Genomic DNA, 21,064 nt, shown 5'->3' with positions numbered 1-21,064 from the left:
CCCTCATTACTTCAAGACAAATGAAGCAGATAAAAGGTCTGGAGTTGATATCAGGTATTGAGTTGGCATTTGGCAGCTGTTCGACTGGAGCTACCAATATGAAGTCCAAAGAGATCTCAATGCAAGTGAAGGAGGCCATCATTAGGATGAAAAAACTAAAAAGACCTATCAGAGAGATAGAAAAAACCTTAAGAGTGGCCAAATCAACAATTTGGTACATTCTTAAAAAGAAGGAATACACTGGCGAGCTCAGCAACACCAAAAGGCCTGGAAGACCACGGAAGACAACTAAAGTGGATGATCGCAGAATCCTTTCCTTGGTGAAGAAAAACCCCTTCACAACATCAACAGAATTCAAGAATACTCTGGAGAAGGTAGGCGTATCATTGTCAAAATCTACAATCAAGAGATGCCTTCATGTATGAATGTAATGTAAATACATAGGGTTTACAACAACGTGCAAACCACTTGTAACATTCAAGAACAGGAAAGCCAGATTAGACTTTGCCAGAAAACATCTAAAAAAGCCTCCCATGTTCTGGAATAAGATTCTTTGGACTGATGAAACCAAGATTAACTTGAACCAGAATGATGGGAAGAGAAAAATATGGTGAAAGAAAGGAACAGCTCATGATCCAAAGTATACCACATCATGTGTCAAACATGGTGGAGGCAGTGTTATGGCATGGGCATGTATGGCTGCCATTGGAACGGGCTCACTGGTGTATATCGATGATGTGACTGCTGACAGAAGTAGCAAGATGAATGCTGAGGTGTATAGGGCTATACTCTCTGCTCACATTCAGCCAAATGCTACAAAACCGATAGGATGCCTTTCACGGTGCTGGTGGATAATGACCCTAAACATGTATGTATGTATGTATGTATGTATGTATGTAAGTATGTATATACTATTTCAGGATTATGATTTATGTTAAATTGGAGTAATTGTGATTTGCATGAGATTTATGTAATATATTTTCCAGCCTTAAACTGACTGTCCAATAGTGTGGACACTATGCACAAAAGTGTTAAATAATGACCAAAGAAAATAAGGAGGAAAAAAAAAACAGCAAAATATGGAGACCAAATGTCATGACTGCTTACGTGGAACTGTTTTTTTCTCCTTATCACCATGTGGCAGTGACTCTTACTGGGTGTACTGTCACTATCAATAAAAAAGCAGTGCTACTGATGGTCAGCATCTCTAAATAATTCATAATTCCTAAGCCATAAAAAATAGAATATATATACCAAGTTTTATCCATAATAAAATCAGTCATAAAACAGATATGTTCATACCGTCACATCTTTTTACACTTTCACATTTATACTTTCAAAAAGCAACAAAGATTTCTCACAAAGCATAGTTATCTCTTTCGTTTTATGATCACTCATGCATTAAGCTAATTAATTAATTATCCATCCATCCATCCATTCATTCATTCATTCATTCACTCATTCATTCAGCACTTTGAAATAATAATAATAATACCTTCAATGCAATATGATCCTAGCATATTTAAACCACTTAGAACTGTTCAAGCTTTAGATTGGATTACGTCATTATCAAATGGGCCACAATTTTTACAGTTATAAACTTCAGTATAAACTTCTGTTTACCTTAGCTAGATATCAGCCTGAATCTGTAGAACCTCACCACCCAAAGGTTGCAGCTGGTTTGAAATGAAATTTAATGGAAATCATTTTGCTAGTGTATAGTTTCTTCGTTCAAGTATCATAATGCTCTCTGATTCTTCCTTTTTGGTGAGGAACCACATCTATCTACTGCCACAAACTGCCACTTAAAGTATTTATTGCCCTAATCAGTGCTGGGTTCTGGGATTATGTGAAATAAATGTAAATATTCAGTACAAAATGTTTTATTTTTCAGTGTTTGATGTTATCGTTACCTGTTAGATGCCCTTAAATAAAAAAAAAAACTCCCATTCTTAAGCATTTCAAAATAAGTATAATTTGTGCTAACTGACCAAAAGCATTTCAAAGTGTGAACGTGAACAATGTGAGGCATTTATGTTTTCAAGTAGAGTAAGATTTTATAGGCATCTCATTATGTATTCATGGAATTTATGAAAAACACAAAATATTTCTTATGTACGTGACACATTCTAGTGAGGAATTGCTGCAGAAAAGTACTAATTGGACACATTCTGCACAATAGACTGAATGCCTGTTCTACCCATTTGTTCAAAGACCTGTGCAATTAGGGCTCAGGAATAGCATTTTTTATGCTATTCAAATGCAAGCACTTCAGTAGCTGTCAGGCACATGTGAACTTGTTTTAACAGTTAAATTACACACTCCCAATCCTTTTACAAAGGAAATGCTGCACTTGTGAAAATTATGGGGGAAGAAAACACAATTAAAGTCAATAAACTGACATGTTACAGGAGTGAACATTTTTTTTTTGGAAAATGTGCAGTAAATATGCTAATACTTCATTTATTAGGCATTGTGTCCACTCATTTGTTGCCTAAAACTCTGCTCCAAATGTTTTTGGTAGTATACAGACAGGTGACAGTGAAAGGAAAAACCTGTGGCGCTATAATGAAGTGGGAGGCATTTTTTGGCATGGGTTGTATCCTCTTGTCCCATTATAGTGAAGAGTCACTGCAAATCACTACAAATCAAACATTACTCTAATACAATTGTGCAAAAGTTGTTCTCCCCATAGTCTCCCTGCTGAAAAATCCAGCTTGGCCTGACTAGCTACCAGCTGCCAAACAGAAAAATGAAACAGATTCTAATTTGCAACCACTAATGCTACATCATAGAAGTGTTTTTTTTTTAAATATGAAACAACAGTAAGCCAATTAGAATATCTCAAACATTTATTGATTTAGTCAAGTAATAAGGAAGCAGGAAAATAACTTCCAGGTGGGAAATGTGGTCTACCAGCTTGACCAGCTCTGCATGTGTTTTGGCGGCTTGTTGCTGGTCAAGCTACATTATTCCCTGTTGTTCCCTTTATTTCTCTTACAAGTAAGCAGGTAAAGGGTCCCGAGTTGACTTCAAGTGTGGCATTTGCATTTGGAATCTGTTGCAGAATCATTTGGAGTCCAAAGAGCTGTCACTGCTAGTGAAGCATCCTATCATTAGGCTGAAAAATCAAAACAAACCCATCAGAGAGGTAGCAAAAAACATTAGGTGTGGCCATACATTCTTAAAAAGAAGGAATGCACTGGTGAGCTCAGAAACATCAAAAGGTCTGGAAGACCATGGAAAACAATTGTGGAAGATGACAGAAGAATTGTTTGTCCTTCATTAATCCTAATGAAGAAAAAAAAAAAACCCTTCAAAAACACCCTCTAGGAGGGTAGGTGTATCTGTGTCAAAGTCAATAATGAAGAAAAGACCATTGGTTAAGGCTCAGAAACAAGAAGACTAGATTAGAGTTTCCCAAATATATCTTAAAAAAAAAAAAAAAAGAAAAAAAGCATGTAGGATGAATTCTGAAGTGTATAGGGCTATATGATCTGATCATATAGTATAACGTATAGTATAACTGTCAATGTCCAAATATTTATGGACATTACTGTAGGTTTAGTAAATGCAAAAATTCTTAATATAATAACTATATTATATTATATATTACAATTATAACAAAATAATAATAATAATAATAATAATAATAATAATAATAATAATAATTTATTATTTTACATTTTATAATAATATTACTAATTACTACTATTACAACTACTACTACTACTACTACTAATAATAATAATAATAATAATAACGTTTACCTTGCACCTCCGGGGTTGGGGTTTTGATTCCCCGCCTCCGCATTGTTTTGCATGTTCTCCCTGTGCTTCAGAGATTTCCACAGGGTCCTCCGGTTTCCTCCCCAAGTCCAAAGACATGCGTTATGATTATTAAAAATTGTTAAAATTGAAATCACTGCAGGTTTGTTATAATGTTTAAATATCGCTTGTGCCCACATTGTTTCTTTTTTCCCCTGTGTCAGTGCATTGTACTTTTGCACAATGAGTCAGAAGTATTTTGTACCGACAGTCACAGAAACCATCAATATTAGGCAGGAGGAAATTGCTATATCTGCTGTCGAGAGTATCAGCAGAAGTGACTGGACAGACCGCACAATATAGCATATCATTAATATCAGATTTTATAGTTATATTGCAGGAAACCATGCAGACTTGAAAAATATACTTTGTGTATGCATTTAGGCAACTTGTAAGGAAATTGCAATAAACATTATTATTCCGCAAATCTATCACATTCTTTCAGGTGAAAATAAAGCATTAAAACAAGTGCTGTGCTCTTGTCAAAACTTTATTCAAAGAATTCCATGTCACATTTTTTTTTCCCTCTGGATAGCAGTTGGTTCAAATGATAACATAGTAACTGATCATGCAAAAGTACTTCATTCTACAGCAATAATGTTTATAAAGAAAAAATAAAGCAAATTATTTTAAACAACAAAAGAGATGCAAAATTATTTTAATTTTGAAAGGGAGATTTATTATGCAGTTTATTCACAAAATTGAGTCATAAATATTATGATTAGAGGTATATTGAACATTTACATTTATCTGCATGTATATTTGCACCTTTGGAAGTATATTTGTATATTTAACAGAATTCACTGTTTACATTTACTCAGATATATATTCATTCAGATGTTTACAATATATTTTTCACTCTGTTTATTTATATCTATTTATTACAAGTACACTGCTGTTACCTTCGTACAAATTCTGTTCTATATTGCGCTGACTGCATTGACTGTAAACACTTGATAAGAGAGAAGAGAAATGGTATTTCAATTCCTCTGTATGCACATATGGTGGCATTGACAAATAAAGAACCTTGACCTTGACCTTATGATTAACTCAAAATTTTAAATGCTAGTTTCTTTAAAATTTGCTCAGCCCTAAAGTGCATGTGGTGCCACAAAGAAACTCATCCGACTCATTATAGTGTCTTTAAATTCCTTAAATTCTGTTATCAGACTGGAATATAAGACTTTAAATTCTCTAAATGTAACCAGTAAAAAAAGCTACTATCAAAGAAGTTAATTGGTCACTAATTTTAGATTGTTTTAAAGTACAAATGTTCAACCTTTAACATCTGCCTTAACTCTGAGTTGGTTGAATAAGGCAGCAACAGTGTTCTGGCAAAGGTGATATAAGCTTACAGATTATACATGGGTTAAATAAAATATTCTCAGTATTTTGTAGAAATTTACTAGTGTTAATAAGACATCTTGCAAGCATGCTAAAAGTTTTATTTTTAGTGAAATAAAAGTTAAAAACATTTAGCTTATATTTGTAGAATGGAAAAGAATGACTCTACTACTGAGCTTTTCAAATTACACAAGTGAATTTGGTAGTAATGGTTGTAAACACTTAAAGTACATAGCGTTTGAAACATTTCGGATTTTCTTTCCCAGATCTTACATAAAATTAAATTAACTAAAAGCATACTTTTGAACTATTGAACCTATATAGTGCATTTACCTATTGTGTCATTAAAATATAAATATATAAATATGCTTTTTCTAGCACTGGATTAATGTGGCATATCATATCTGATAATTAGTTTATTATCTAAAGACCCATAGACTGCTGTATTTCCTCTTTCATAGGCACTTTTATAAAGAATAATACAAGTCATACATACTTGTATTATTCTTTATGAAAGTGTTTATCATTAGTATTTAAAATAATAGCAAAACATTTGCATTCCCTAATGTCTAACAGTGATGAGCCAAGATAGTCAGATGAACACCACTAATGGGATCATTACACGACTTCACACAAGAAAAAACAAGGTCAAGCTCAAGGGCCCTGGTGACAGATATGTCCTCAATTCAGGGATGAAATATGAAGTGTCATATTAGCATTATCCAGCTGAAAGGAAAAAAATACAGAAATATATATATATCAGTTGTCCTAATAAATTAAATAAGTTCAAGCACTAATTTTAGATCTGAGAACTCTGTTATACTTGGTAAACAAGTTAATAGTAAATATATTAGTATAGAATATGTATATAACATTTTACATATTTCACATATCAATATAGCAAGCATATATTTTAAAATAAACCTTAAAGGATAGAAGGGGAACTGGCCAAAATGATGCAGACTCATCTTTTTTGCTATTAGATAAATATTTGCACACAATAATTTTAGAGCAATCTGACAATAATCATGACAGCAACTTACATGAATAATGCCAAATGTATTCATGAAAACATCTCCAGAGATATGAAGTGTGGACGCATTGCTCATCGGTATACATTCTTGAAACTTGACATAATTGCCGTCCATTTATAATTACCTAAACAGATAAGAGAAAAGATTTGAATGTGTGAAAATGTTAATGACTTTACATTAACTATTTATCCTCTCATTTTGCTTCTTTAAACTTCTTACATCCCAGAGTCCTGGTTTGAGAAGCATGAATATATCAAAGGCCTCCCCTTCAGCAAATATCTGATCTTCTAAGAAGTGTTGATTCTGCCATTTCCCATTGCTGCAGCTGTCACAGACCACAGAGTGTAGGTTGGTCTTAAGACAATTTGACGATTTGAAGCAGATCAGTGGTCCGGCACTGAGAGTACACTCCCAGTCGTCAGGAATTGAATCCAGGTCGTGGCGGTGAGAGCACAGGATCCTTTATTGCTAGACCGCTAGGGAAAACTGCATTTATTTCTAGCAAGAAGCGAAATTATTATTATATACAATAAGACAATTTGAAGCTTGAAATTAGTAAACATGTCTAGAAATGGGTTATTAATCAAATCTTCACTTGCTAAGATAACATTTTTTTGTGGTACTTGTGAATGAAAATCAAAAATCTATTCATTTACAATGATCCAGATCCCTGGACAGTTTAAATTTTTCTGAACATTTTGCTTTCCTTTCTTCCAAATTGCTATACCCACTATATGAAAACTCGAATAACCTTTGAAACTCTGACTTACTGGAACAGTACCAATGGCGTTTATAATGACATCTCCATTAATGTAAAGTGTAGGCACGCTTTCCACTGGCATTTGGTGTTTGAACGTGCAATATCTCTGGCCATTCCAATATACCTGAAACAAAAACAACTGTCAGGATATTACTTACATTATTTACTTGAATTTGTCTACTTATTCATTTAATCTGCATACGTCATAGCCTTCTTTTTTGATGACAATGAATATAACAAAGGTTGAACCTTTGGATAAAGAACACCCATAGTAATATTGTCTATCTTTCCACTGTCCATTCTTTAAAGTGTAACAGTCAAAATTGTAATTGGGCTTAAACGTTAAATGGAAAGCGATGTCATCAAGAGCTTTTGTCCCAGTCTTAAGATCAAAGTCAAAGCTGTGAAAAAAAGCAAAAAAGTATAAAGTATAAAGCATATTATCAGTAGGTGTAGATGTAAATAAGATGTAAATAAGAGTGAGAAACAGACCTTAATTCAAAACTGGCCTTAATTAAAAGAAAGAAAGAAAATTAACTGACCCATTTCTGGCCCAAAGAAAATTTGAATTTTCCGTGAGGGGAGTAGAGGGCAGAGTCGCTGGCTTCACTCAATCCCACTTCACTGATTGCTCTGTACCGGATCCAGCATTGACTTGTAAGCTCAAACCCAGTCAGTGTGAAGTTTTCCTGAACATCTGGAGTCTCTATGGGTTCCCATTTTTCCTCATCATCCCCTGAATCAGTGGCTTGTATTATCCTGTATTCCACTCTGAACCTTATTGTTGATCCAGTTGGGGACTTCTGGATCTTCACGATCAAATTTCTGTTCTGGATGTCCAACTTGGGTGCAGGTGGTTTGGACACGGGCCGAAACGTGCTGTCCACCAGTCTTCCCTTACTATATAGGCAGACGGAGGTTTCAGGATTGGAGGGGTCTGAGAGTGAGACAATGACAAACCTGGTTTGTGTCTCATCTTTATTAGCCTGGAAAAAACTTCTGAAAAGAGAATGGTTATCTTTCATCTTCTCAATTACTTCATGATTTTGGAACCAGACCTGGAAATCTTCAGCTGACTCAGGAATTGTTGACAAGTTTTCAAATTCATCTACTTTCAGAAATTTAGTCAGAGTTGACAAATATTGGTCTTCATTCTTTAGAGAGGTGAAGCAAAAGCACACCACAGTATCAACATTGGGATCAATGAGAATGTTGTTGAACAGGGCTGAGTATTTTACAACTGGTACACCACTTATTTGCTGGGTATAGAGAGTCAGCAGATTTTGTTCACTCTGATTATACTCTAACCACTGATTCAGCTTCTCAGCTCTAAAGGGGGACGTCCGATGGATAGTTACGATGTCTGCCAGTTCCTCCTCCTTCGCCTTTCCACCCCAAATAGCAGGAATGAGCTTACGCGTGGCTTTTAGAAACATCACTTTGTAGTCTACTAACATGTCCTGAAATGTCTTCAGCGTCAGTCTGACATCCTGGAAATCATTTATTTTTGTGTTTGTAATCAGGTCATTGCATAGAATCTCTGCATTTCCCAGTTCCTCCGAAACAGCGTCTGTTCTTGAGATCAGCGTCTTGTGAATCTCCCTCTCCAGTATAGCTGCTTTTTTATTCAACAGAGCAAGGGGATAAAGCCAAACCTTCATTGGCACAGCATCATTCTCCCTCTCCCTCGGCAGAGACGGAAGTGTCTTGTACGCCTGCAGGGCTTCCATGTATGTAGTGGGGTTTATCTCAAGCTCGTAGTCACCGTAAAATGTACATCTGATATGCTCAGACATTTTTTTTCCCTTTATCATTCATGCTTAGAGCATGACGGAAAGTGAAGGAATCTTTCTGACCATTACATATAGGTTTCCCTCGATTTCTTCTTTGTCCTCATTCTCACTGGCTGTTAGATCAAACACCATGAAAGCCTGAGCTCCATACAGTACAGCTGTAACAACATGGGTGGCAGTTCCATCCTCAAACACTTTTGGGTAAATGATGTTGCGCAGCTGGTTCATAATCAGTTGTTCATATTTTGTTGTCTGGTAGTACTGCAGAGAAATCCGGCTTTGATGTGCTGACAATTTGTTATCACATATGTACCAGGCTTAGCCAGCAACATCCACCAAACCACCCAGGATGCTAGCTTTAAGTGAGGCTTTATCACTGAGAGTGTCAGAAGCAGTAAAATTTAGATGTGTCTTGGGCTGTCGATATGAATCCACACTATAACGTAGTGATTCTTTATCCCATAAAGTAATACCTGAAATGAGCGAAAGACTGGAACTCATACTTCTGTCACAAATGGCAGCAGTCAAACTATTAGCTGTGTTTTTAAAATGAATTGTCAGATCAAAATTGTTTTGAAAGTCACTTGGTTGTCATTTCCGTCACTATGGATTTGTATACATTATGTCATGCATGATTCTATTCCTTTTTATGTGCTCACTCATAAGCCTGTGTTTGAATTGGAAGTATGTAATAATTGTTAAAGAAGTTCCCATCCAGAAGAGTGAGGATTTAAAGCCTGCAGGATACTAAGTTAGCAAAGTTAAATCCTACAAGTTATGTAATTTCTAATATGGATTCATAGTATACTCCACTTCTGGCACACTATTACTTGTTCCATAATGAATGCACAATGTATACCACAAAGTTTGTTTCATACATAGCTTCAGCAGCATGGTAACATACTGAAGAAGAAATGTTATTTTATTACACACCTACTACTGACCAACTTGAATATATGTGGGCAAATGAGAATATTGCACGTACCATCTACACTTTATATACACTTCATATATTTCCTATTTATGTGACTTGTGTAATTTTGTGTGATTCGGTGTATCTTATGGTATTATTGTCTGTATTTATTGTCCATATTTATTGTTCTCTTTTAGTCCTCATTAATTCTATCGTTGTCTTTAGTCCCTGTCAATGTATACTACATATTGCACAGTAGTTTCCTGAAGCAGCTGTGTTTCGTTTTTATCCATTGCCATGCGATGTGCTAACAATGACAGTAAGGCTGACTTTGACCAGGGCTGCCATACAACAACTGAGCCCCAGGAGCAAGATCCTAAACCTTCAGTTGCTTGGATTGTATCCTCTCATTTATAAATCACTTTGAAATTTAAATCATATGCTAAATTTAATAAATGCAAGTGAGCAAAAAAAAAAAAAAAAAAAACGGTAAAACACTAATTTAAAGCTCATTTTGTTAATCACTTGGTCTGCAGGATAAGTAATGTGATTTTCAGTTATCTTTCCTACTAATACTTGACAGGATTAAAGGCAACTTTGCTTTTATCAATTATTTGAGAGGCTTATTCTTAATACATGCTTTAATAAGGCTGAAATGGAACATTTGGAACAAGTACATTACTAAGTAGTAATTGAGTTATCATTTATTTAACAGTAAAATAACACTTGGATTATGGAATTTTGAAGAGTAAAGGGCGTTTACCTGGAATGAATTTGTCACTGCGGCAGTCATACAAAGTGCCAGGATGCAGAGCCCTTCCTAAAGCTGGTATTTCAATGATCTTTGGGTCCATAACTGTCAAGAATACAATTACTAAAAGTTTCATGGCATAAGATCAGGCACATTGTTTCTATTTAAAACCAGTGCTGAAGTGCAGAGCCAGAACAATAATAAATGGGTGAATCCTTCTTCAGAAACAATGACTGTAGGAGCATAATAATAACTGTATAGCATTAATAATATAAGAAATAATAGAATTAATAATATTAGTAGCAGTGATAATAGTAGAGTTATCTCACCAATAATGGGTTTTTCTCACAGATAAATAATTTCAGTACAGGCGAGTATAAATATTTTGTTGTTGCCAGCCTCACAGTCTTAACCAGCTTACTTTATTTTATCTATGGTGTGTCAGGCTTTTATAGCCTCAGTAACGTTTCACATTCAGTTTTTTAGAAAAGGGCACCACAGAAATTCACTTCCAATTAGAGCAAATAACCTTTTTTTCAACCTGAGGCCAATCCACCCACTAAAAAAAATTGCTGTGCTTCTCTCACACATTAGGTGTAGTTTCACAAGCTCTAACCAATAAATACACAATACAAATGAGAAAAGAGTTAAGAATTCAGAAAAAAGTTTATCAACACTAATTTAAATATGACTATGTGGTTACAACACAAATAAAAGAGATGATTTTTTGCTATAAAGTGGCTATGACAATTAATATATACTTGTCTGTAAGTGAAATGAAGGATGTTTAGTTGAAACGTACATCTTTATTATATAAAACAAATTTGAACAAATTACTTCTAATATCTTGTCATGCTTAAGACTGCAAATCCTACAACATGTGTTCCAGAGCATCAACCCCAGACTGTTTCTGTTAAACCCAAACCATGGGAAGTGGCCTGAGGTGAGAGATTATTTTGAGTCTAATGAGGAAGATTGAGCGTGCCACCAATTGCTATCCGCAGATGGCAAAATAAGCTTCATTTTATCTATTGCTTATGTAGCGAGAACCTCTCTGGATTTCAGGAGGAAATGGAGTTACTTCACATACACTGGCAAGCTTACAGTCCAGAATAAAATTGAGTACTGGGTGGCTGCTGTTAATATCCTGATGCTGGTGGGTGAAACATATTCACTGATTCAGCACCTCAGGACCCACATCTTCCAAGTCCTTCCCATGATGAATCACCAGAGTATTAGTTCTAGCAGACAAACTGTGTTCTTCAAGCATTACCCCTCAGTTCAGTGTTATGATTTATTGTTTCTCACAGTGTGTTATCTGTTCATCTTCGTGCTAACATGTTTTCATGCTTTACTGAAATCCTGAGAGCCAATTACTCATTTTAAGTAACACTTGCTTTGAAAACTCCGGCCTTTAGTCCTCATGCTTCCTGACTAAAGGATTACAACATGTTGCAACAACATGGTTAAGCATTTTAGAAAGTCTTTGCATGAAATTTCAATAACTATTAGCTATCTCATACAATCCACTGAAATCTTTTGTTTTATTTATGTCTAGCCATGGATATGATAGTCATAGAAAATTAAGCTTAATTGGATTTTTTAAAAAATGTACTCCAACTCAGCGCTTCAGTTGTTACTATAATATTATAATGCACATTTAACAATACAGTGTCAAAAACAGATTGTGCTTAAATAGAAAAATATTTAATATGTGTTAAGACATTTCAAGTTGGTTAAACTTAGAAACAAAAGTTCACCTGCTACCTTAAAAACGCGAGTAAAATCAACTTGAAAATAACCTGTGTTTCAACTCAAAGTCAAGTCAAGATAATGACTCAAAGTCAAGACAATTAATTACCTTAAGTTTAATTTTTGAAAACTTATAAACTTGAGTTCAATATCCAAAACTTGGCATGACAATTGGAGTTAAAGAGAAGAAATAAGTTCACATAACTTAATGGGGCTAGTGTAGAGGTTCTCTTGGGAAAGCACCCGGTTAGTGATATTTGCAAGCAAAATATGTGCTTAAGTAAATGAGCAGTCTCACCACAGAGCCTCGAGGAACTCCACATTTTATTACTGTCTTTTAATATATGGTTGGTTGCTTCTTCTTGTCATCTCAGGGAGCTTTTGCTTCTTCATGTCATCTCAGGGAGCATTTCCTTGCCTCTCTCGCCTCTGGCTTGTCCATTAGGAGCTAAATCTGAATATAAATCTAACATAAAGCTGCCTTGTGAATATTTATGCCTACTGTTAAAGGTGCTATATAAACTGAATTGAATTGAATGAATTGAATTGAATTGAATTGAATAGTATATTAGCCATTCTTCCACATAGTAGCACTTGTTTGTTCCAGAGATTAATTGCCAAGATCTACTGTCCCAGTAGACAAAGTCTGTTAATGTATTCCTCAGTTTAGTGTTCAGTGATTTCTTGTTTTTCAATAGTTATCTGTCACGTTATCTTTTTCATGGCACAATCATTATCTGTCACATTCATCATTATTTCACTATGTTCAAGTTCCTACCTAATTCACTGGACATTACCAAATGTTAATTATTACAATCCTTCAGTAGTGCTTCAGAAGTCAATATTGCTGAATACTATACACAATCACTCTCAGAGTACTACATACAGACTGTCCTGTGATTTCATGTTGACCAATTTTTAGTAAACTTGCTGATTTTACGTAAATAAGCAGTCTTGCCACAGAGCCTCAGGGGACAATACATTTTATTAATGTTTTTCAATTAAAAAAAAATCAAGCAAAACTTGTTATATTTATTATCATTCAGTCATTTCAAATCACTCTGTGGTATTGGTATAGCAACCCTTAAATACCTTTATTTCCATATGCACACACACACACCCACACACAGTATATATGTTTCAGGTGAAGGTCTTCCTTTCATGGTGAAAAGTCCACCCAACATTCAAATAAGCTGAAAAATAAGCAAATAAGCTGAAACATCAGTGTGTGTGTGTTATATATAATATATCTGATATGTATAATATATCAGCCATATAATATATTCTAATGGGACTGACGTGCTGGGCTCAAGCGAGGCTGCCATATATATATATATATATATATATATATATATATATATATATATATATATATATATATATATATATATATATATATATATATGAGCCCAGCACGTCAGTCCCATTAGAAGCTGACAATTTTGACCAATTTTTGCATTTCCTAACAGTATGTTTATGTTTTTCAGGTTAATGTCAGCTTTGAAATTTGGATAATATAGTATAATGCTAGCTTTTGGTACCAGGGTTTAAGCTATATGCCAGCTTGTGAACTTTATTCTTGTGCTACTGTACACATGTAAATATTTCAGATCAGCTTCATTGTATACACAGCTAATGATATTAGGCATCCTAATTTACACTGCGTAAATATTGGATAATCACGTCCTTTAAACTAATACTGTAGGGGTGAGTGCCTTTTCTTTTGGAAATCCACTGTTTTCTTCTGGTTTTATTTAGATAGGGAGAAAGGGAAAACATTGTATCTTTCTTTTCTTTTGTTTTTGAATAGGGAAGATGGTCACAAAGCTCCGTTAGTCATCCTTTTGTTTGTTATTTTGGAGTTACTCATCCTGATGCATATTATCCGGCAGCAATCTCCTTTTTCCTATGTTCCGATACATTCGCATTGAAATGTATAATCTGGTGTCTGTTGTCTTTTGATTTATGTTACGACCCTCCCCACCCACAGACAATGAGCTCAATGTAAACTTGTTTTATTAAAGATGAACAACAAAGGTTGTAACACTGGTTAGCTAAGGAATTAGCAACAAATGGAAAAGAAGATGAATATAAAATATTTGGCATAGGTGCAAAAACTACAATACAATGATTTGAGATACGGTGGATATTAATAGTCTGCACACCCCTGTTAAAATAAACTAATGAAACTAATGTAAATCACCTGAGATCGTTTTCCTCTTTTAATGTGATATAGCAACCAACAAAATTCAAGTAAAAAACAAATAGAAACATTCTAGGAAAAATTAAAAAAAAAACTTACAAGAACCTGGTTGCAAAAGTGTGCATTGTGCTCAAAATTAACCAATCACATTCAAACTCATGTTTGTAAAGAAATGTAATTATCATACACCTGTAATCATTGAGGTGATTCTAATTAATCCCAAATAAAGATCATCTGTTTTTCTAGGATTTTCTTGACATATTCTTCATTCCATCTGGTCTGCAAAAAGCTGACAAAGCATGTACGTTTACGTGCACATCAATATTCCAATATCAGTCATTCTAATTAGTATTGAGGCATGTAAACACTGCAATCCTTTTGCCCCATTCAGATTAAGACAATATTCTGATTCCCCAAATTCCAATTCCCACCCCTACAATATGCCCATTTTAATGAAAAATTTGTTGCATGTGAACACCTTATTCTGAAACTCCACTGAAAGGAGATATATGCGCATGCTCAGTCCACAAGGAATTGTGAGTGCTAACAGATGCTTAGCTATAGGCTAGGTATTTAGGAATGGCAACTCAGGCATACATACTACAACCATGTATACAGGAATATTCTGATGCTTCTATGCATATAAACACTGTATTTGGAATATGCCTGCATCCTGAATATAGACCTTAAACGGAATTTGATGTGCATGTAAACATAGCCGTTATGACATGTGACAACAATCTCTCTGATTCCTCACATGTCTGGGCTATAGAGTAGGGTGGCTAGATTGGAAACCCTTTCTCACCAAAAAAAAAAACCTTCCAATTTCACCTAAATTTTGCCAAAACTATGTGGCAAAATGTGTTATAGTCTGATGGGACCAAGGACCAAGAATTTTTTGGCCATAAATCTATTTTGGCACAAAACCTGCAGGCCTCTGTTAAACACTGAACAAAGAACGATCTCAGTCAGAGCCCAGGTCTAAAGCCTACCGAAAACCTGTGGAATGCCTTGAAGAGGGTTGTGCACAGGAGATCCCCGCACAGTTTGATAGATCTGGAGCATTTTTGTAGGGAGAGTGGAATTAATGTGCCAGATAAAGATGTGCTATGTTGGCAGAGTGAGTGCTGTATTACTTAACAAAGCATTAGTTAAGGGATGTGTACACTTCTGCAACCAAGTTATTGTTGTTTTCTTTTTCTTTATTTCTGTAAAATGTTTGTTACACTGGAGCTTTGTTTTTTTTTTTTTTGCTATCTCATATTAAATGTGGAAAAAGGTCTGACATGATTTATCTTGGCTTCATTTTTTGTGTTATTCTGGTAGCAGGTCTTCTAGGATATTCCAAACAAGAGTATTTTGGTTTGCACTTTCCCTGCTTTTGACATGCTAGAGATCACTCTACTATTGCCACACTCTGATTTGTCACCTTTGCCTTTGTACATTGTGGCTACACTTGCAGCTCTCCAATTGTGTGGGATGTAACCTGTCCTCCACATTTCCTGAGCGAAAAGATGGATAACTCTGCTTTTGAGCAGATAACAATCCAAATACATTTGGAAGCCAAATGTCTTTTATTTGGACTTCTTTTACTGAAAAACTATTTCCATGTTTTACACCTACAGGCTTAGGGACTAGGACAGGAAACTTTTTGGGCAAATGACCCCAAACTGACAATATAAATATTCTGTGACCCTAAGCTTTGACCACACTATTTTTTTAAACTCCACAGCTATAATTTAGGACTGTATGTATACATACAGTATGTATTTGTAACATAAGTAATTGTACACACATTTAATTTAATTAAAATATTAAATAAATATTCATTAAAAATGTAAAAATATATTAGTTTTGTGCAAAAATTTTCAAATAAAATAATAAAAATCCACAAGCAAAATATTAATGATCAAAATGTAAAAAATGTTTTGCAAATGTAAATAATGAGAATCAAATCATTGATTCTTCAAAGAATCAAAAAGATTGCTTTTTCAGAAAGATTGCTTCTGATTCACACTCTCATTTTGCTAAATTTTTTCTGTTGCAGTTTTTTGCTTCTGCAATCTTTTTTCTGCAATCTGACTTTTGGCACATTTTTTATGGGGGGGTGGATCTCAGAAGAAGGCATTCACCATAATTTCTATTAGTCAACTGATTTTGGAGTGGAAGGTGCTCTGTGAGTTAACTACGCATGCCCCATTAATGATGGAGCGTCCTCTGACATGGCGGAACGAATAGAGTCGAGTGCTCAGCAGAAGGGGAACTGTATTGTAGTCGCATTAAAAAGCTGACAAAAAATAATGGGTAGCTACTGAATTGTTTCTAGATGCATTCACACATATTTATTTATCATACAAATGTTTTCATTCCATCCAGTTAATTAGCAGTCTAAAAAGATAACTAGGTGACGAGGCTGAAGCTGGCTTCTTATTCACCAGCTTCTTCTTCTGATTTTTTTTGTTTCCACTTTCTGCCTAACTCCTGTACCTAACTCCTGCTGCACTAAGCTTCATTTGTTCCGCCATGTCAGAGGACACACCCAGCTTCAATGGAATGGGCGTGGCTAACTTTCAGTGCACCTCCCACTCCAAAATCAGATGACCAATAGAGATTTGAGGTGAACGCTTTCTTCTAAGACCCACTGAATAAAGCTGAATAAAGCCATCTGTTCTCTCACGATAGCTCAAAACTAGAATAATATCAAATTGATTTTTTTAAATGTATATATATCCCTCTTCAGGCTCCAGTGCTGTGACTTGAATGAGAAGGAACTGCAGACAGACAGTCAGAGAGACATAAATTTGACTTAGAACTTGGATGTTTAAAGGAACATGACTCTAGTGAATATGATATTTGCACGAATTTTACAGCACAAGACGATAACGTTTTTAAGAGCATGATAATATCTTAAAAATAATGGAAAGTAATAAGATTTCTTTGCCAATTTAACCCCTTAAAACACTTACATTCCTCAGTCTCATACCTACACATCTTTCCTGCATATTTTTTCTTCAGCCTAAATCATTCATAATAGTTATTAGATACTAGAGGAACCAGCCAGCTCAGGGTGAACTTGATCTTGAGCTTATTTATTCTGCTGCTAACACAGTGGTAAAAAAAGAAGGGATAAAAACACTCTCCACTTCTTTCATAAACACAAATACCTTCACCTCACTGAGTGAGAGAGAGAGAGAGAGAACGAGACAGAGAGAGAGGAGAAAGAGAGAGAGATCACCTAGCAACCTTTTACAACTCTTCCGTCGCAAGATATTTTTGCAGTGTTTGAAAAAATTGAACGTTTTCATCTTTCTAACACATTTTCACCTGCAGAATTACAGTGTTTGTTTTCAAATGCTACAAAATGTACACTAATGTAAAATTACTCACATGCACAGTACAGATCTGGTAGCTTCGTAAAGCATAATCAAAATGTTGCATATGCGCGCTGCAGATCATGCAAGAGGCACAGATTGGTCAATCCCAGACCTGCTTGAACGTACACAGTGCTGTCTAACTTCATTGCATTTATACTGGACGTGCATTATTTCCCACCATAATGCATTAAAGGATACTTTGAATTTATGTCTCAAAAGACCGATTTTTTTTGCATAGCTTACAGAATGCTCATCTAATTGACAGTCTTGAGCCAGCAATCCAAACTCCTCTCATGGTAAAATTATGAGTAAGAAATATGGTTTGCCACTCTTACTATTTACCTGTATAAATGAAATGACCTATAATTCCATATATTATTTATTAGTCCTGATATACAAAATTTTGGAAAATGTATCCTTTCTTTGAAAAATGCAAACACTTGCTGCTACAGAATAAGGTCGGCTCCCCAACAGCGCCACCTAGGAGTCTAATTCAAAAGAGCACGACAAAAGTAAAGAGCTGACTGTAAGTGCATATTGTTGTATTATTATTAAACATTAATTTGCTATAAATTAATACACAGTCTCACAACCCAGGTCCTGGAGTATCCCCATGTCCTGCACATTTTAATGTTTTCCCTGCTTTTACACACCCACTTCAACTCTGAGGGATTTTAATTAGTTGATTATTTGAATCAAGTGAATTATGAGCAGAAAACACACTAAGATATGCAGGACTGGGTGTACTCCAGAACCAGGGATGAGAACCTGATGATTAACAAATGAGTTCCTAGGGTCCTTTCTGTCTCTCTGTTCCCTTCCATGCTCATCTGTACCCATTGGTCACAATGAATGAGGCCTGGCCACCAATTAAAACCTACCCTTTTTTCAATTAAATTCAAATTGTTTACATTCGAATCTGGCGGAAAAATTTAAATCTCTTAAATTGAATTCACTATTCTTTAGGCAGGAGCGAAACATGGGAGGCTGTGCCGTCAGCCTCAGGCAGGAGCGAGACGTGGGGGGTCGTGCCATCAGCCTCAGGCAGGAGCTTTGCTGGAGAGGCCACACCGTAGGCTCTGGAGGGAGCTCAGCTGGGGAGGCCGTCTCCTCGGCCTCTGGAGGGAGCTCAACTGGGGATGCCAGCTTGTCAGCCTCTGGAGAGAGCTCGACTGGGGAGGCTGGCTCATTGGCCTCTGGAGGGATCTATGCTGGGGAGGCCACCTCATCGGCCTCTGGGAGCGCGGCTGGGGAAGCCGCTTCTTCTGCCTCTGCTGTAAGCTTGGCTAGAGCTTTCATCTCCCCTTCGTCTCCAGCCCTCCCCTTCGTGTAGGCACTCACGGTTGGCTGACTTGGTTCGGCCGGCGAAAAGGTTCTTCCCCACACACACAAAAAAAAAAAAACTGGGCAGCTGAAACACCCTTCTTAGAGGGTTAACAAACTCTGTGGTGTTTTTCAGGCTAACCGGTCAAGCACGCCATTGGGTGACCAGACTTTCAGCCCAATAGCGTGCTTGACCGGTTAGCCGGGACAACATGAACCGCAGCCATTCTCTCTCCTCAGGCTTGGGGTCCACCAGGCTTTCAAAATAAAATTGGCACTGTAGCAGAAATCCATCTGGTTCAAATTTAGTGCCATTGAAGGGAGGCGAGGTGTCCATGAACCATCTTTGGGGGAAATGGATCAAGTAGAGAGCTGGCATGATGATTCTAGTGTGACGCCACTCCATTTGTAGGCAAAGTATTCTGTCAGTAGTCTGTTGCGGATGCAAGTAGAGATACTCAATGGCTTTATTAACTGTAGCAAACAAGACAGAGACGTAACCCAAATACGATGTCAAAAAACAGGCAAGGGTCAGGCAATGAGCAAACAACATGAACTGGACTAGGCAGAAATACAAAACGAGAAAGCAAAAACTAGATTAAAAAAAAACAGTTAGACAAACAGGAAGGCTTGGTATCGACTGGTACACAATGACAGAGTGTATACTTTGCGATGAACAAAGAAACATGAGGGCTATAAATACACAAATTAATCAAGGGGCAAACAGGTGAGAGTAATCATGACACATTAGGGAGACAACCAATGACAAGACACGGGTGGAGACAAGACATGAACCAAAACAAAACACACACGTGACAAGGTAAACAAACACTTGACAATGCAGTTGAAGTATGCGCCGTGGAGCTGTGAGGAGCTTCTTGAGAGCAGGTCTCTGTGGGTGACTGAGAATAAGGAAAACTTTGGTTTCCTGCAAATTGTCCACCCTACATATTAAATAGTAAAGATTCCTCACTTATGTCATATCTACACAAGTCAGTCTAGGGGTAAATGTAAAATCTAGTGGCAACAGCCATCCCTATAATGATGCACAAGATTTTGGTTTATAATATTTAATATTATGTCTATATAGTGTAGACAAGAAAAAAAAACAGCATGTTCTCAGTGCAACATTTTATGTAGCCAAATAGAAAGATTCAGTTGCTAAATTCAGCTGCTGTGTAACACACTCCAATGCACTCCAATTCACATTATAATCACAACACAGAATAAAGCAAGACGATAATAAATGTTTAGCAAATTTCATAAATACACTATATGGCCAAAAAAAAATAAAAACATCACTATCAAATGTGCTTGTAGAACATTACATTCCAGATTTAATCCCCCCTTTCCTGCTATAACAGTGAAAGGCTTTACACTATATCTTTGAATGTAGCTGTGAGGATTTGTGCCCATTCAGTCACAAGAGCATTAATGAAGTCAGGTATTGATGCTGAGTGAGGAGGCCTGGGGTGCAGTCAGCATTTCAGTTCATCTCAGACGTATTCAGTTGGCTTGAGCACAGGGATCTTTGCAGGCCACTAAAGTTTTTCCACTCCTTGGCAAACCATGTCTTTATGGACCTTGTATTGTGCACAGGGGCAATGTCATGCTGAAACATGTTTGGGACCTTTAGTTCCAGTGAAGAGAAATTGTAATGCTAGAGCATACAAAGACATTCAATACAATTGTGTGCTTCCAGCTTTATGACAACAGTTTGGGGAAGAACTACATATGGGTGTGATGGTCAGGCGTCCACAAACTTTTGGCCATAGTTTATATAGCAAAAAACTAAACTGTAAATCTGGGCAGGCTGTGTAACCATGCCTATAACACAGCTTCAAAAACAATAAAGAATAGAACTAAATATATCAAGGATAATCATGAGCATCTGAACTATCAGTGAAAACAGCAAACCCCCAATAGTGTTAAGTATAAACCTATATCACCCTCATTCAAACCGTTTACCTGGTTATGTACATCTGAAACG

The 21,064-nt window shown here is 36.1% G+C and overlaps 1 pseudogene; it reads right to left on the bottom strand.

The window, feature by feature from the left end:
• Positions 1-7,498: 7,498 nt before the first annotated feature.
• Positions 7,499-10,525, bottom strand: LOC128320988 (stonustoxin subunit beta-like; annotated as a pseudogene).
• Between the last annotated feature and the right edge of the window lie 10,539 nt (positions 10,526-21,064).

The sequence above is a fragment of the Pangasianodon hypophthalmus genome, chromosome 17 (genome assembly GCF_027358585.1).
Source record: "Pangasianodon hypophthalmus isolate fPanHyp1 chromosome 17, fPanHyp1.pri, whole genome shotgun sequence".
Lineage (NCBI taxonomy): Eukaryota > Metazoa > Chordata > Actinopteri > Siluriformes > Pangasiidae > Pangasianodon > Pangasianodon hypophthalmus.
The sequence above is the reverse complement of the archived record's forward strand: the minus strand, read 5'-3'. Positions and strand labels throughout refer to the sequence as shown.